This window comes from Coregonus clupeaformis, chromosome 6, assembly GCF_020615455.1.
Source record: "Coregonus clupeaformis isolate EN_2021a chromosome 6, ASM2061545v1, whole genome shotgun sequence".
NCBI classification, from domain to species: Eukaryota; Metazoa; Chordata; class Actinopteri; order Salmoniformes; family Salmonidae; genus Coregonus; species Coregonus clupeaformis.
In genome coordinates, this window is record NC_059197.1 from 34,338,120 (window position 1) to 34,353,119 (window position 15,000).

Here is a 15,000-nt window from a genome sequence, read left to right on the forward strand (position 1 = left end):
GTGCTGTTCAAATACAGGCTCTTTGCTATAGGGGTGACTGGTGCTGTTCAAATACAGGCTCTTTGCTATAGGGGTGACTGGTGCTGATCAAATACAGGCTCTTTGCTATAGGGGTGACTGGTGCTGATCAAATACAGGCTCTTTGCTATAGGGGTGACTGGTGCTGATCAAATACAGGCTCTTTGCTATAGGGGTGCCACTGAGGGAGAGATAAAGAGTATGTGTATGGATGTATTTGTGTATGTGTGGAGGGGGTAAGGGTCATTCAAGACCTCTTGAAAACCAACCAACCATTCCTCTCCACTCTACTAGCTGCAGAGAATCTCAAGTGCATGAGTTCAGGGAGCCAGTGCTGCCTGCAGATGGATGTTGTTGTTTAGTAAAAGGGTGTTGTGATGAGAAGAGACAGGTTTGATTTTTATTTATTTGTTTCTCCCTCAGAGATTTGAATGAAGGTGACAGTACATGCCTGAGTGGAGAAGGAGAAAAAAGGGAGAGCGAGATAAACACAAGGTTGGGGGCGCGAGAAAGAGAGTGAGGCAGAGAGAAAGACACTAACCGAAAAGGGAGTGAGAGAAAGAGAGTGAGGCAGAGAGAAAGACACTAACCGAAAAGGGAGTGAGAGAAAGAGAGTGAGGCAGAGAGAAAGACACTAACCGAAAAGGGAGTGAGAGAAAGAGAGTGAGGCAGAGAGAAAGACACTAACCGAAAAGGGAGTGAGAGAAAGAGAGTGAGGCAGAGAGAAAGACACTAACCGAAAAGGGAGTGAGAGAAAGAGAGTGAAAGACAAAAAAAGCAGAAAGAGAGAGAAATTCAATATTGACCTGTTTGATTTTGCAATATTTTTTCCATTTGTTTACTCCTGTCATAGCAATAGTTAATAGAATGTGAGAGGAGGAGGATAGACACATGGAGAAAGTGAGCTGAGCTTTGAGAGTAGAGAAGGAGAGAGAGAGAGAGAGAGAGAGAGAGAGAGAGAGAGAGAGAGAGAGAGAGAGAGAGAGAGAGAGAGAGAGAGAGAGAGAGAGAGAGAGAGAGAGAGAGAGAGAGAGAGAGAGAGAGAGAGAGAGAGAGGCCGGTGGACAAGAGCCAACATGTAGCTGTGGTGAAGGTGAAGGTGCAGGAGCTGGAATTTTAATGACCCCACAGAAACCAGCCCAGCAGGTCTCAGAGAGCAGTAGAATGTCACAGATACCTCTTCTCTGCTCTGCTCTGCTGGGCCCAGGAAAGGGATTCTCTCTCTCTCTCGCTCTCTCTCTCTCTCTCTCTCTCTCTCTCTCTCTCTCTCTCTCTCTCTCTCTCTCTCTCTCTCTCTCTCTCTCTCTCTCTCTCTCTGTCTCTCTCTCTGTCTCTCTCTATCCCTCTCTCTCTACTATCTTTCTTTTCACTCTCTTCCTCTGCTTTCTCTCTCTCAGCTATCTCTCTCTGTATACTTGCACTTGTTGAGTTCAAAGTCCCTGTATTTTTCTCTCTCCCAGTTCCTTTTCTTTGTCAAGTAATTTTCTCCTTGCGTCCCCTTCATGCCTCACCATAGGGAAGCGGTAGGGGGTGTTCACTTTCATTTCTGTCTGTTTGTGGACAGGGTCAGCTGTATACTTTTATTTTATGTCTGTGCGTGTGTATATGTGTAAATGTACAGGGAATTGGAAACCCTTTGCTTCATTTCTCTGTGTGGGATAGTGTCCCCATCGCTTCTTGAGTGTGTGACCTTTTCATTAACTTTCCTTTCCCCGTTAGCATATGGTACTCCAGGACTTCCACAGCTTTCCTTACTGCTCCAGGGGGAGGGCCCACTGGCTTGCTTTCCTTTCTCTGCTAGACCCTGTAACACCACGCCCCTCTCTCTCTCTCTCTCTCTCTCTCTCTCTCTCTCTCTCTCTCTCTCTCTCTCTCTCTCTCTCTCGCTCTCTCTCTCTCTGTCTCTCTCTATCCCCCCCCCTCTCTCTCTCTCTCTCTCTCTCTCTCTCTGTCTCTCTCTATCCCTCTCTCTCTCTCTCTCTCTCTCTCTCTCTCTCTCTCTCTCTCTCTCTCTCTCTCTCTCTGTGTCTCTGTCTCTCTCTATCCCTCTCTCTCTACTATCTTTCTTTTCACTCTCTGTGTATGTGTTATCTCACAGCTGATCAGGGGACAAGTCTGTCTGCCCTCCTCTGGTTCAATCCAACCTGTCATGGCAATGTTTACAAAAGCACTTGTGGGGGGAGTCAGAGGGTTATTACAGTACCACAGCCCATTCTGGGATTTTATTCAACCATGGGGAAAAAGAGCTACAGGCTGCCACCCTGTCTCTCCTCACTCTACTCCCTGTGTGTTACAGATATGTATCCGTTCACCGTGGGGTTAACCATGACAGGGAAGGGCGGGATGACGTCATCACTATGGAGACAGACTCCACCCCTGTTTTAGGACCTTTAGTGAGCAGTACATTGAGATTCTCAGGAAGCACACTCTGAGAAGGAAATAAAAGTAAACTTTAAATTTCTAGGAAAAGGTTGCATATACATGTCACCATCAACCTAACCCCTCTCTCTCTCTCTCTCTCTCTCTCTCTCTCTCTCTCTCTCTCTCTCTATCTGACTGACAACCTGTTATACTGTTCTCTCTTTCTATTTCTTAGATTCTCTCTGTTTCTTTGTTCTCATTTCTTGCTGTTGCCCCATCAACCTCAAAGGAAGGAGACACAAAGAGAACAGATGTCTGTCAGGTTTACAAGGGTTCCCTCTAAAGGAAAGGAGGGAGAGAGAGAGGGAGAGAGAGGGAGAGAGAGAGAGAGAGAGAGAGAGAGAGAGAGAGAGAGAGAGAGAGAGAGAGAGAGAGAGAGAGAGAGAGAGAGAGAGAGAGAGAGAGAGAGAGAGAGAGAGAGAGAGAGAGAGAGAGAGAGAGAGAGAGAGAGAGAGAGAGAGAGAGAGAGAGAGAGAGAGAGAGAGAAGGGGTGGATAAGTTTATAGATAACAGGTATAGTCAGAGAAAAAAAAGTGAGAGAAAGGCTGAGGGGGAGGGAGGGAGGGAGGGAAGGAAGGAGTGAGGGGGGAGGGAAGGAAGGAAGAAGTGAGGGGGAAGGGAAGGAAGGAAGGGGGAGGGGGCGAGGGAAGGAAGGAGAGAGGGGGAGGGAGGGAGGAAGGGGGAGGGGGGAGGGAAGGAAGGAGGGAGGGGGGGTATACAAAAGAAAGAATGGCAACACTCCTTCTGTTTCCTGAGTGGAACACAGAACCCCATAATGATGAGTAGAACAAGGAGAAACAGGATGATTGGTGTGAAAAGGAGTGCTTTATCCCCCCACGGCCAGTCACACACACACACACACACACACACACACACACACACACACACACACACACACACACACACGTTTAGGAGTGTCTTAGTACAGTATATGTCTGTAAGGGAACCTCAGCAGTTATGTAATAATAGAATGATAACTGTGTAGGAGATGAGGCTTAATAAATGGGCTATAAATATGTAGTGATTTTAGAGCAGAACTTGGTATTACTGGTGAAGCACGCAACCTCCTGTGTTACTGCATTGATCATTTCAACATTTCAAGTGTCTACCTCCTTTCTTATTAGGAGAATAATCAATAAAATCCAACAATAGCCCCACCTACTGGCACTTTATGGCATTGCGACATGAATACAGAGGTCTAATGTAGTTCCAGATAATCAGACCTGTCATGGTGGCACCATATTGAGGGAAGAAAAATACAAAAGCAGAGAGGAAGGGAGAATAGGAGAGGAGAGGCTCTGAGATGGATATAACTTTTAATGTGGAAGTCATTAAATCATGCCATCAAGTGATGAAAAGAGCAGGCAGTGAAATATGTGCAGACATGAGCATAGCTCAACAGAGACAGTGTGGTAATGCTTTTCCTTAGCCTTCCCTACAGAGAGGTAATGCTTTTCCTTAGCCTTCCCTACAGAGAGGTAATGCAGACCAGTTGCTTCTGATGCTTCGCAGTATCCTGTCAATAAAACAAGCTGACATAGACTACACACCCACTCTATCCATTCTGTCTCACTCTACGGAGTCTTTCCCACTCCAACCATTCTGTCCCACTCTACCTAGTCTGTCCCACTCTGTCCCACTCCAACCATTCTGTCCCACTCTACCTAGTCTGTCCCACTCTGTCCCACTCCAACCATTCTGTCCCACTCTACCTAGTCTGTCCCACTCTGTCCCACTCCAACCATTCTGTCCCATTCTGTCCCACTCTACCCAGTCTGTCCCACCCTGTCCCACTCCAACCAGTCTGTCCCACTCTGTCCCACTCCAACCATTCTGTCCCACTCTACCTAGTCTGTCCCACTCTGTCCCACTCCAACCATTCTGTCCCACTCTACCTAGTCTGTCCCACTCTGTCCCACTCCAACCATTCTGTCCCACTCTACCTAGTCTGTCCCACTCTGTCCCACTCCAACCATTCTGTCCCATTCTGTCCCACTCTACCCAGTCTGTCCCATTCTGTCCCACTCCAACCAGTCTGTCCCATTCTGTCCCACTCTACCCAGTCTGTCCCACTCTGTCCCACTCCAACTATTCTGTCCCATTCTGTCCCACTCTACCTAGTCTGTCCCACTCTGTCCCACTCCAACCAGTCTGTCCCATTCTGTCCCACTCCAACCATTCTGTCCCATTCTGTCCCACTCTACCCAGTCTGTCCCACCCTGTCCCACTCCAACCAGTCTGTCCCACTCTGTCCCACTCTACCTAGTCTGTCCCACTCTGTCCCACTCCAACCAGTTTGTCCCATTCTGTCCCACTCCAACCAGTCTGTCCCATTCTGTCCCACTCTACCCAGTCTGTCCCACTCTGTCCCACTCCAACTATTCTGTCCCACTCTGTCCCACTCCAACCAGTCTGTCCCATTCTGTCCCACTCTACCCAGTCTGTCCCACCCTGTCCCACTCCAACCAGTCTGTCCCACTCTGTCCCACTCTACCTAGTCTGTCCCACTCTGTCCCACTCCAACCATTCTGTCCCATTCTGTCCCACTCTACCTAGTCTGTCCCACTCTGTCCCACTCCAACCAGTCTGTCCCATTCTGTCCCACTCCAACCAGTCTGTCCCATTCTGTCCCACTCTACCCAGTCTGTCCCACTCTGTCCCACTCCAACTATTCTGTCCCATTCTGTCCCACTCTACCTAGTCTGTCCCACTCTGTCCCACTCCAACCAGTCTGTCCCATTCTGTCCCACTCCAACCAGTCTGTCCCATTCTGTCCCACTCTACCTAGTCTGTCCCACTCTGTCCCACTCCAACCAGTCTGTCCCACTCTGTCCCACTCCAACCAGTCTGTCCCACTCTGTCCCACTCTACCTAGTCTGTCCCAGTCTTGTGCGGCATGCCATGCTAAGGCCTCTCTCTCTCTCTCTCTCCTTTCTCTGGTGAGCTGACAGGTCTGTGTGGCGCTGCGGGCATCGGGACTGGCAGCTGTAGAGGACAGCACCTCTCAGCGAAGTGAAGCGCTGCCACAGCCCCCTGCTACTACCACACAGTGGAGGACGGTGGGGAGGCAGGGCAGAGCCCATTGGGTACAGACTTCAATTCAATGTTGATTCCATGTGGAAACAACGTTGATTCAAACAGTGAGTGCCCAGTGGGGGGAGAGCTTTACCCCGGTCACACACAGGGCACTGCCGTGTCACACACAGGGCACTGCCGTGTCACACACAGGGCACTGCCGTGTCACACACAGGGCACTGCCGTGTCACACACAGGGCACTGCCGTGTCACACACAAGGCCCTCACCCAATCCCTCCTCCTCTCCTCCTACCATCCACTCAGCATCTAGGCTATCTTTGTTAGTCACTAACATATACCTTCCATTCTTCCCACACACGCACACAAGCAATCACGAGCACCCCTCGTATAACACTGGCTCAGAGTGTGCTTCCTGGGAATCTCAATTTCCTGCTCACTAAAGGTCCTAAAACAGGGGTGGAGTCTGTCTCCATAGTGATGACGTCAACCCGCCCTTCCCTGTCATGGTTAACCCCACGGTGAACTGATACATATCTGTAACACACAGGGAGTAGAGAGAGGAGAGACAGGGTGGCAGCCTGTAGCTCTTTTTCCCCATGGTTGAATAAAATCCCCGAATGGGCTGTGGTACTGTAATAACACACTTGATAATATTCTCACCAGGCCTCGAATTTCCCGGCGACATCCCCCTTTTGTGGTGTAATGGCCCCTAAAAAATCCATGTCTTTTGCGGCCAAAGTGGCCGTTGTGCCCTTGGGCTGAATATAATAATTATAATTATAATTCCCTTCCTCTGGCTGCGTGCTTCGAAGCACCTCTCACTTGCATGGCTCTCTCAGATATCTCAATTCTTATTAGCCAATGCCCGTCACATGATCGGGTCCTTCTCACAGTCATCTCAGCTAAGAAGTTGGCTACAAGTGAAGACAGACACATCAGGCATGTTCCTCTTATTGAATTCCGAGGCTCACATTGAAGATGTTAGAAGAACTTGTCCTTTTGTGCAATAAATAAATATTCCAAACATTGTATGGGACAGTTGTGGGATAGATCCCAAATTAATACAACCACTCGCATCAAAAAAAGTTTAAAAGCAATGAGGCTGATGCAACCGATCAGAACGTTTAGCTTAAAATGTTGATAAAATATTAGATTATTTCTTCACATTATAAGCGCAGCAATACGCACACGGCAGTAGGCTATAAGAGAGAATGCTCCAAAATGCAATTACCGGGAAAACACTGTTCTCAAAAGTTACCGCAAATGCAATTATTAATAATATAATGATTTATCATAAAGGTGCATTTTTATGGTGAAAATTATCTTCCCCAAACTTAAAACTCACGCGCCAACTATGTATGCCAGTTAGCCGCTACACCGGTTGTAAAGCGGATTAATGTGCTTAATTTTAAGAAGTTATTTGGCCACTTCGGTTGTGATACAAACCTTATCAAAACATAGAGGCCTATGGGCTAGGCTACATGAGGTGTGCGGCTATGATTTGAAAAAGTTGCAAAAAGAAGCATGCGCTGTTTCTTGCCTTACTGCACACGCTGGGCATCAAGTGATAATACATCATTCACAAGTGAAAGGCTAATATTGTCACACATCAGACTATCATTAATTTAATGTTGTCTTTACATATACTAAATAATATATGTGTGAAAATAGTTTTGCTTTACAATGGACCATTATCATGCACCTGTCTCGGAACAGGGACAGGGGAAAAGAAATACATGTCATCTAGGCACTTAAATAGCGAATGGATGACGCTCTTCCCGTGGTTCATTTTCATGCCAGCCAGGTAGGCTATACTCCTGTTGTAAAGAGAAGCAATGTGCTTAATATTAGGAAAGTAGAGAAATAAATATAGTAGGCCTAGCCTATAGAAAGCTGATGGGATCCTCCTCTTTTTAGTAGAGGCCATCAAAACTCTTGTTTTCTCCCGCAATTGCATAGCGTATAGAAATGTTGTGCAACATGAGCTCATGGGCTCTCATGAAGTGTTTGATTAGATTTTCGATTACATATCCATTGATGTCAGAGTGATTAGAGGGACAATAGAGTGCTGAGTACCAGGCAGTTAGCTAGTTTGGTAGGCTACTAATGACCATCAGCAGCATCAGTGCTTGGAGAAGCCTAGTTACCATGGAATTTGACTGCGGTCACGAGTTGTCACTGCTGGTGTGGCGGTAATATGGTCACCGTAACGGCCCCAGTGCTGTAAACCATAAGCTATAATTACCCTCAATTACTAATAATCTGCCTTATTGCCAATAAAGCAATACATCATCATGTTCCCTCAAAACACTGCTGAGCCAGAGCCAGAGAGAGAGAGAAATGGAGATGGATATATATATATATACAGTGGGGAAAAAAAGTATTTAGTCAGCCACCAATTGTGCAAGTTCTCCCACTTAAAAAGATGAGAGAGGCCTGTAATTTTCATCATAGGTACACGTCAACTATGACAGACAAAATTAGAAAAAAAAATCCAGAAAATCACATTGTAGGATTTTTAATGAATTTATTTGCAAATTATGGTGGAAAATAAGTATTTGGTCAATAACACAAGTTTCTCAATACTTTGTTATATACCCTTTGTTGGCAATGACACAGGTCAAACGTTTTCTGTAAGTCTTCACAAGGTTTTCACACACTGTTGCTGGTATTTTGGCCCATTCCTCCATGCAGATCTCCTCTAGAGCAGTGATGTTTTGGGGCTGTCGCTGGACAACACAGACTTTCAACTCCCTCCAAAGATTTTCTATGGGGTTGAGATCTGGAGACTGGCTAGGCCACTCCAGGACCTTGAAATGCTTCTTACGAAGCCACTCCTTCGTTGCCCGGGCAGGGTGTTTGGGATCATTGTCATGCTGAAAGACCCAGACACGTTTCATCTTCAATGCCCTTGCTGATGGAAGGAGGTTTTCACTCAAAATCTCACGATACATGGCCCCATTCATTCTTTCCTTTACACGGATCAGTCGTCCTGGTCCCTTTGCAGAAAAACAGCCCCAAAGCATGATGTTTCCACCCCCATGCTTCACAGTAGGTATGGTGTTCTTTGGATGCAACTCAGCATTCTTTGTCCTCCAAACACGACGAGTTGAGTTTTTACCAAAAAGTTCTATTTTGGTTTCATCTGACCATATTACATTCTCCCAATCCTCTTCTGGATCATCCAAATGCACTCTAGCAAACTTCAGACGGGCCTGGACATGTACTGGCTTAAGCAGGGGGACACATCTGGCACTGCAGGATTTGAGTCCCTGGCGGCGTAGTGTGTTACTGATGGTAGGCTGTGTTGCTTTGGTCCCAGCTCTCTGCAGGTCATTCACTAGGTCCCCCCGTGTGGTTCTGGGATTTTTGCTCACCGTTCTTGTGATCATTTTGACCCCACGGGGTGAGATCTTGCGTGGAGCCCCAGATCGAGGGAGATTATCAGTGGTCTTTTATGTCTTCCATTTCCTAATAATTGCTCCCACAGTTGATTTCTTCAAACCAAGCTGCTTACCGATTGCAGATTCAGTCTTCCCAGCCTGGTGCAGGTCTACAATTTTGTTTCTGGTGTCCTTTGACAGCTCTTTGGTCTTGGCCATAGTGGAGTTTGGAGTGTGACTGTTTGAGGATGTGGACAGGTGTATTTTATACTGATAACAAGTTCAAACAGGTGCCATTAACACAGGTAACGAGTGGAGGACAGAGGAGCCTCTTAAAGAAGAAGTTACAGGTCTGTGAGAGCCAGAAATCTTGCTTGTTTGTAAGTGACCAAATACTTATTTTCCACCATAATTTGCAAATAAATTCATAAAAAATCCTAAAATGTGATTTTCTGGATTTTTCTTTCTCAATTTGTCTGTCATAATTGATGTGTACCTATGATGAAAATTACAGGCCTCTCTCATCTTTTTAAGTGGGAGAACTTGCACAATTGGTGGCTGACTAAATACTTTTTTCCCCCACTATATATATATATACAGTACCAGTCAAAAGTTTGGACACACCTACTCATTCAAGGGTTTTTCTTTATTTTTACTATTTTTTACATTGTAGAATAATAGTGAAGACATCAAAACTATGAAATAACACATATGGAATCATGTAGTAACCAAAAAAGTGTTAAACAAATCAAAATATATTTTATATTTGAGATTCTTCAAATAGCCACCCTTTGCCTTGATGACAGCTTTGCACACTCTTGGCATTCTCTCAACCAGCTTCTTGAGGTACTCACCTGGAATGCATTTCAATTAACAGGTGTGCCTTCTTAAAAGTTAATTTGTGGAATTTCTTTCCTTCTTAATGCATTTGAGCCAATCAGTTGTGCATGTTTTCACTTAGTCATTATGGGGTATTGTGTGTAGATGGGTGAATAAAATAAATACATTTAATCAATGTTGAATTCAGGCTGTAACGCAACAAAATATGGAATAAGTCAAGGGGTATGAATACTTTATGAAGGTACTTTATCTATCCAAAATCTCCAATCTTTTTGGCCCCATAACAAAGAACAAATAGTTCAAACATATACATGATCAATTAAAACTCTTGGAATCAACTATTAAAGACTGGATTATCCCACTGGATTATCCAATTACATTGAATGAACTACAGGACAAAATACAAACCTTTCAACCCAAAAAGGCCTGTGGTGTTGATGGTATCTTAAGTGAAATGATGAAATATACAGACCACAAATTCCAATTGGGTATACTTAAACTCTTTAACATAATCCTCAGATCTGACATCTTCCCCAATACTTGGAACCAAGGACTGACCACCCCAATCCACAAAAGTGGAGACAAAGTCGATCCCAATAAATACAGTGGGATATGCGTCAACAGCAACCTTTGGAAAAACCTCTGCATTATCATAAACAGCAGGCTCCTACGTTTCCTCAGTGAAAACAATGTCCTGAGCAAATGTCAAATTGCTGTTTTACCTAATTACCGTATGACAGACCATATATTCACCCTGCACACCTTTATTGACAAACAAAAACAAAAGCAAAGTCTTCTCATGCTTTGTTGAGTTTTGACTCAATTTGAGGGCCTGCTATACAAATTGATGGAAAGCGTTGTTGGGGGGGAAAACATTATACAATCCAGATATTTATTTCCTTTAGGGCCAGAGGGTGAGACAGGGATGCAGTTTAAGCCCCAGCCTCTTCAACCTTTACATCAACGAATTGGTGAGGGCACTAGAACAGCCTCACCCTACCAGACCCTGAAGTCAAATGTTTACTGTTTGCATATGATCTGGTGCTTTTCTCCCCAAGCAAGGAGGGCCTACAGCAGCACCTAGATCTTCTGAACAGATTCATTAAGACTTGGGCCCTGACAGTTAATCTCAGTAAGACAAAAATAATGGTGTTCCAAAAGAAAGGTCCAGTTGCCAGGACCACAATACAAATTCCACCTAGACACGGAGCACACAACAACCTATACCTACCTCGGCCTAAACATCAGCACCACAGGTAACTTCCACAAAGCTGTGTACGATTTGAGAGGCAAGAAGGGCCTTCTACAACATCAAAAGGAACATACAATTTGAAATCCCAATTAGAATCCGGCAAAAAAATATTTAATCAGATATAGAACTCATTGCCCTCTATGTTTGTGAGGTCTGGAGTCCGCTCACCAGCCAATAATTCACAAAACGGGACAAACATATAATTGAGCCTGCATACAGAATTCTGCAAAAATATCCTCCATGTACAATGTAAAACACCAAATAATGCATGCCAATCAGAATTAGGATGATACTCCGCTAATTATCAAAATCCAGAAAAGAGCAATTAAATTCTACAACCACCTAAAAGGAAGCTATTCTCAAACCTTCCATAACAAAGCCCTGACCTACAGAGAGATTAACCTGGAGAAAAGTCCCCTCAGCCTGCTGGTACGGGGACAAACAGACCCCACAGAGCCCCAGGACAGACAACAAAAAGATAATTACTTGACACATTGGAAAGAATTAACAAAAAAACTGAGCAAACTAGAATGCTATTTGGCCCTAAACAGAGAGTACACAGTGGCAGAATACCTGACCACTGTGACTGTCCCAAACTTAAGGAAAGCTTTGACTATGTACAGACTCAGTGAGCATAGCCTTGCTATTAAGAGAGGCCGCCGTAGGCAGACCTGGCTCTCAAGAGAAGACAGGCTATGTGCACACTGCCCACAAAATGAGGTGGAAACTGAGCTGCACTTCCTAACCTCCTGCCAAATGTATGACCATATTAGAGACACATATTTCCCTCAGATTACACAGACCCCCAAAGAATTAGAAAACAAATCCAATCTTCATAAACTCCCATATCGACTGGGTGAAATACCACAGTGTGCCATCACAGCAGCAAGATTTGTGACCTGTTGCCACAAGAAAAGGGCAACCAGTGAAGAACAAACACCATTGTAAATACAACCTATATTTTCCCTTTCATACTTCCAACTACTTGCACATTGTTACAACACTGTACATAGCCAATAATATAATATTTGAAATGTCAATATTAAAAAAAAAAATGTGTGAGTGTAATGTTCACTGTTTGTTAATATAGGATTGTTTATTTCACTTTGTTTATTATCTATTTCACTTGCTTTGGCAATGTAAACATGTGTTTCCCATGCCAATAATGCTCTTAAATTAAATTGAATTGAGAGAGCGAGAGAGAGAGAGAGAGAGAGAGAGAGAGAGAGAGAGAGAGAGAGAGAGAGAGAGAGAGAGAGAGCGCTGTTGTTTCCTTCTCTTTCTCTCTCTCCACACACACACACACACACACACACACACACACACACACACACACACACACAGTTGACGCTCCAAAACACCCTGAGATGCAGATAGACTAGTCTCCCCACTGCTGCCAAAATTTCAAGATCTTCTGTTTTCGTTCTCTGCTTTTCAGAGCAGAGTTAGCAGACCAGGTTAAACCCCATGTCTCTGTTTATCGGCCCAGTATATACACACACACAAACACTTCCCTAATTGTTCTGTGTTTCTCTGTGGTCCAGACATGTAGTTGTTTTGAGGGTTTCCTGCTGTGCTGTCTGTTCTCACACCACATTTGTTTATCCATCTTCCCTGCTGTTCTCATACGGCTTCGACGGAATGGACACACACACACACACACACACACACACACACACACACACACACACACACACACACACACACACACACACACACACACACACACACACACTCACTCACACAGAGCTATGTCTTACTCTACTTGTGAGGTGAGGGTTAAGGTGGGGGTTAGGGTGAGGGTTAAGGTGAGGGTTAAGGTTAGGTATTAACTCTGAATGGTAAGGGTAAGGGTTAAGGTTTGGGATAGGCTTAAAACAAAACATCTCTAAAACAATTTTCTATCACTGTTTCGAACATGGCACCAGAGGTAGATGCTGACGCCCATCCATCATCCCCATCCACAACCCCCTGGCAGGGGGTGAGATATAAGAGGGGGATGAGAGATAAGAGGAGGATGAGAGATAAGAGGAGGATGAGAGATAAGAGGGGGATGAGAGATAACAGGGGGATGAGAGATAAGAGGGGGATGAGAGATAACAGGGGGATGAGAGATAAGAGGGGGATGAGAGATAAGAGGGGGATGAGAGATAAGAGGAGGATGAGAGATAAGAGGGGGATGAGAGATAAGAGGGGGATGAGAGATAAGAGGGGGATGAGAGATAACAGGGGGATGAGAGATAAGAGGGGGATGAGAGATAACAGGGGGATGAGAGATAAGAGGGGGATGAGAGATAACAGGGGGATGAGAGATAACAGGGGGATGAGAGATAAGAGCAGGTTGTGGTCAGGACATGTTACACCATCACGCAGGTCCCTCTGCCTCCCCCTGTCTCCCCCTGCCTTCCCTGTCCCCTCACCCCCTCATTCCATCTCTCCCCCAGCTAAAGGGTGAGAGTTATCCAGCAGGTCCCCCAGTCTCTCCTGTGGCTGGAGTTACCTACTGGGGAGATCTGTCCCCTCTTCTAGACACATCTATCTCTCTCTCCTGTTTAGATGCAGACAGGGAACAATGGGGTCAGCCACGTAGACAGGGAAAAGATTTTCCTGTTGCATGCTTCTTTTTAATAATGAATGGTGTGTATGTGTGCGTGTTGTGTCTGTGTGTGCGGGTGATGAACCTCTTTAATGCGATGTAATACTCCTCATACAGGGACTAATAAGGTTCTGCTACATGGGGCCTAGGGCCTACACAATATTACTAATCCACTCAGTGACTGTATCTGGCTCGCCCACACACACACACACACACACACACACACACACACACACACACACACACACAGAGTAGGCACGCAGATACAAGATCCAGACCCAAAGCTCAGCTGTAGGGGAGTCATAGATGTTGACAAATTGTCATTATGATAGGCGATCTGCTTTAAAGGGTCCTCCGGGTCAGATCAGGGGTCTCCAACACACCAGCACACCCAGACACAGTGGCCTGCAGGACCTCTGTGTGTGTGTGTGTGTGTGTGTGTGTGTGTGTGTGTGTGTGTGTGTGTGTGTGTGTGTGTGTGTGTGTGTGTGTGCCATCCCTGAGTTATGTGTTTCATTTCTGTTTCCGTGTTAGATGTTCCGTGTGTGTATGTTTCTACCCTGTAGTCATGTTATGAGTGATGTCTGTGTTGCCAGGGCTGAACTGAGCTGAGCGAAAGAGAGCGAGCGAGCGAGCGAGCGAGAGAGAGAGAGAGAGAGAGAGAGAGAGAGAGAGAGAGAGAGAGAGAGAGAGAGAGAGAGAGAGAGACAGAGACAGAGAGACAGAGAGAGAGAGAGAGAGAGAGAGAGAGAGAGAGAGAGAGAGAGAGAGAGAGAGAGAGAGAGAAACAACAGCACGTAACCTTGCATTGTCTTGGCAGGCCTTTTGGCATCATGGCATCACTTTTTCTCCATCTCTCTCTCTCTCTCGCTCTCTCTACACCCCTGAAGTGCATGTTTAATCCCTAAGCTCTCATCATTAGAAGCTAGCATCACGCAAGCCTGCCTGTCTGCGTCGCATTCTCACACCCACTACAGAACTGACAAACACACACAGAGACACACACACGCAGCCGCCTGGCGGGGGGTTAAGCACAATGCTCGCGGCTTCAGGTCCTCTCTCTCTTCGTTTCCTCTAATGTAGCACTGAGGCGGACATGCAATGGCCGTGACACGTCTAGGAGAGGCCACCCCTGTGTGTGCCCTAGTTCTGTTTTCTTCAACTCTGTACCACCCAAAGCTCATCTGTCTCACCTTTCCCCTCCGTCTCTATACATGTCATGAATATGTGCAGCAATTAAGCATCTTAGAAAGCAGGTTCGTTACAATAAGTTGAATAGAAGTTATGATAAGTTGACGGAGAATAAGTTACACACAATTGCCTGACACATACATACAAACACACACACACACACACACACACACACACACACACACACACACACACACACACACACACACACACACACACACACACACACACACACACACACACACAGACACATACACATACAC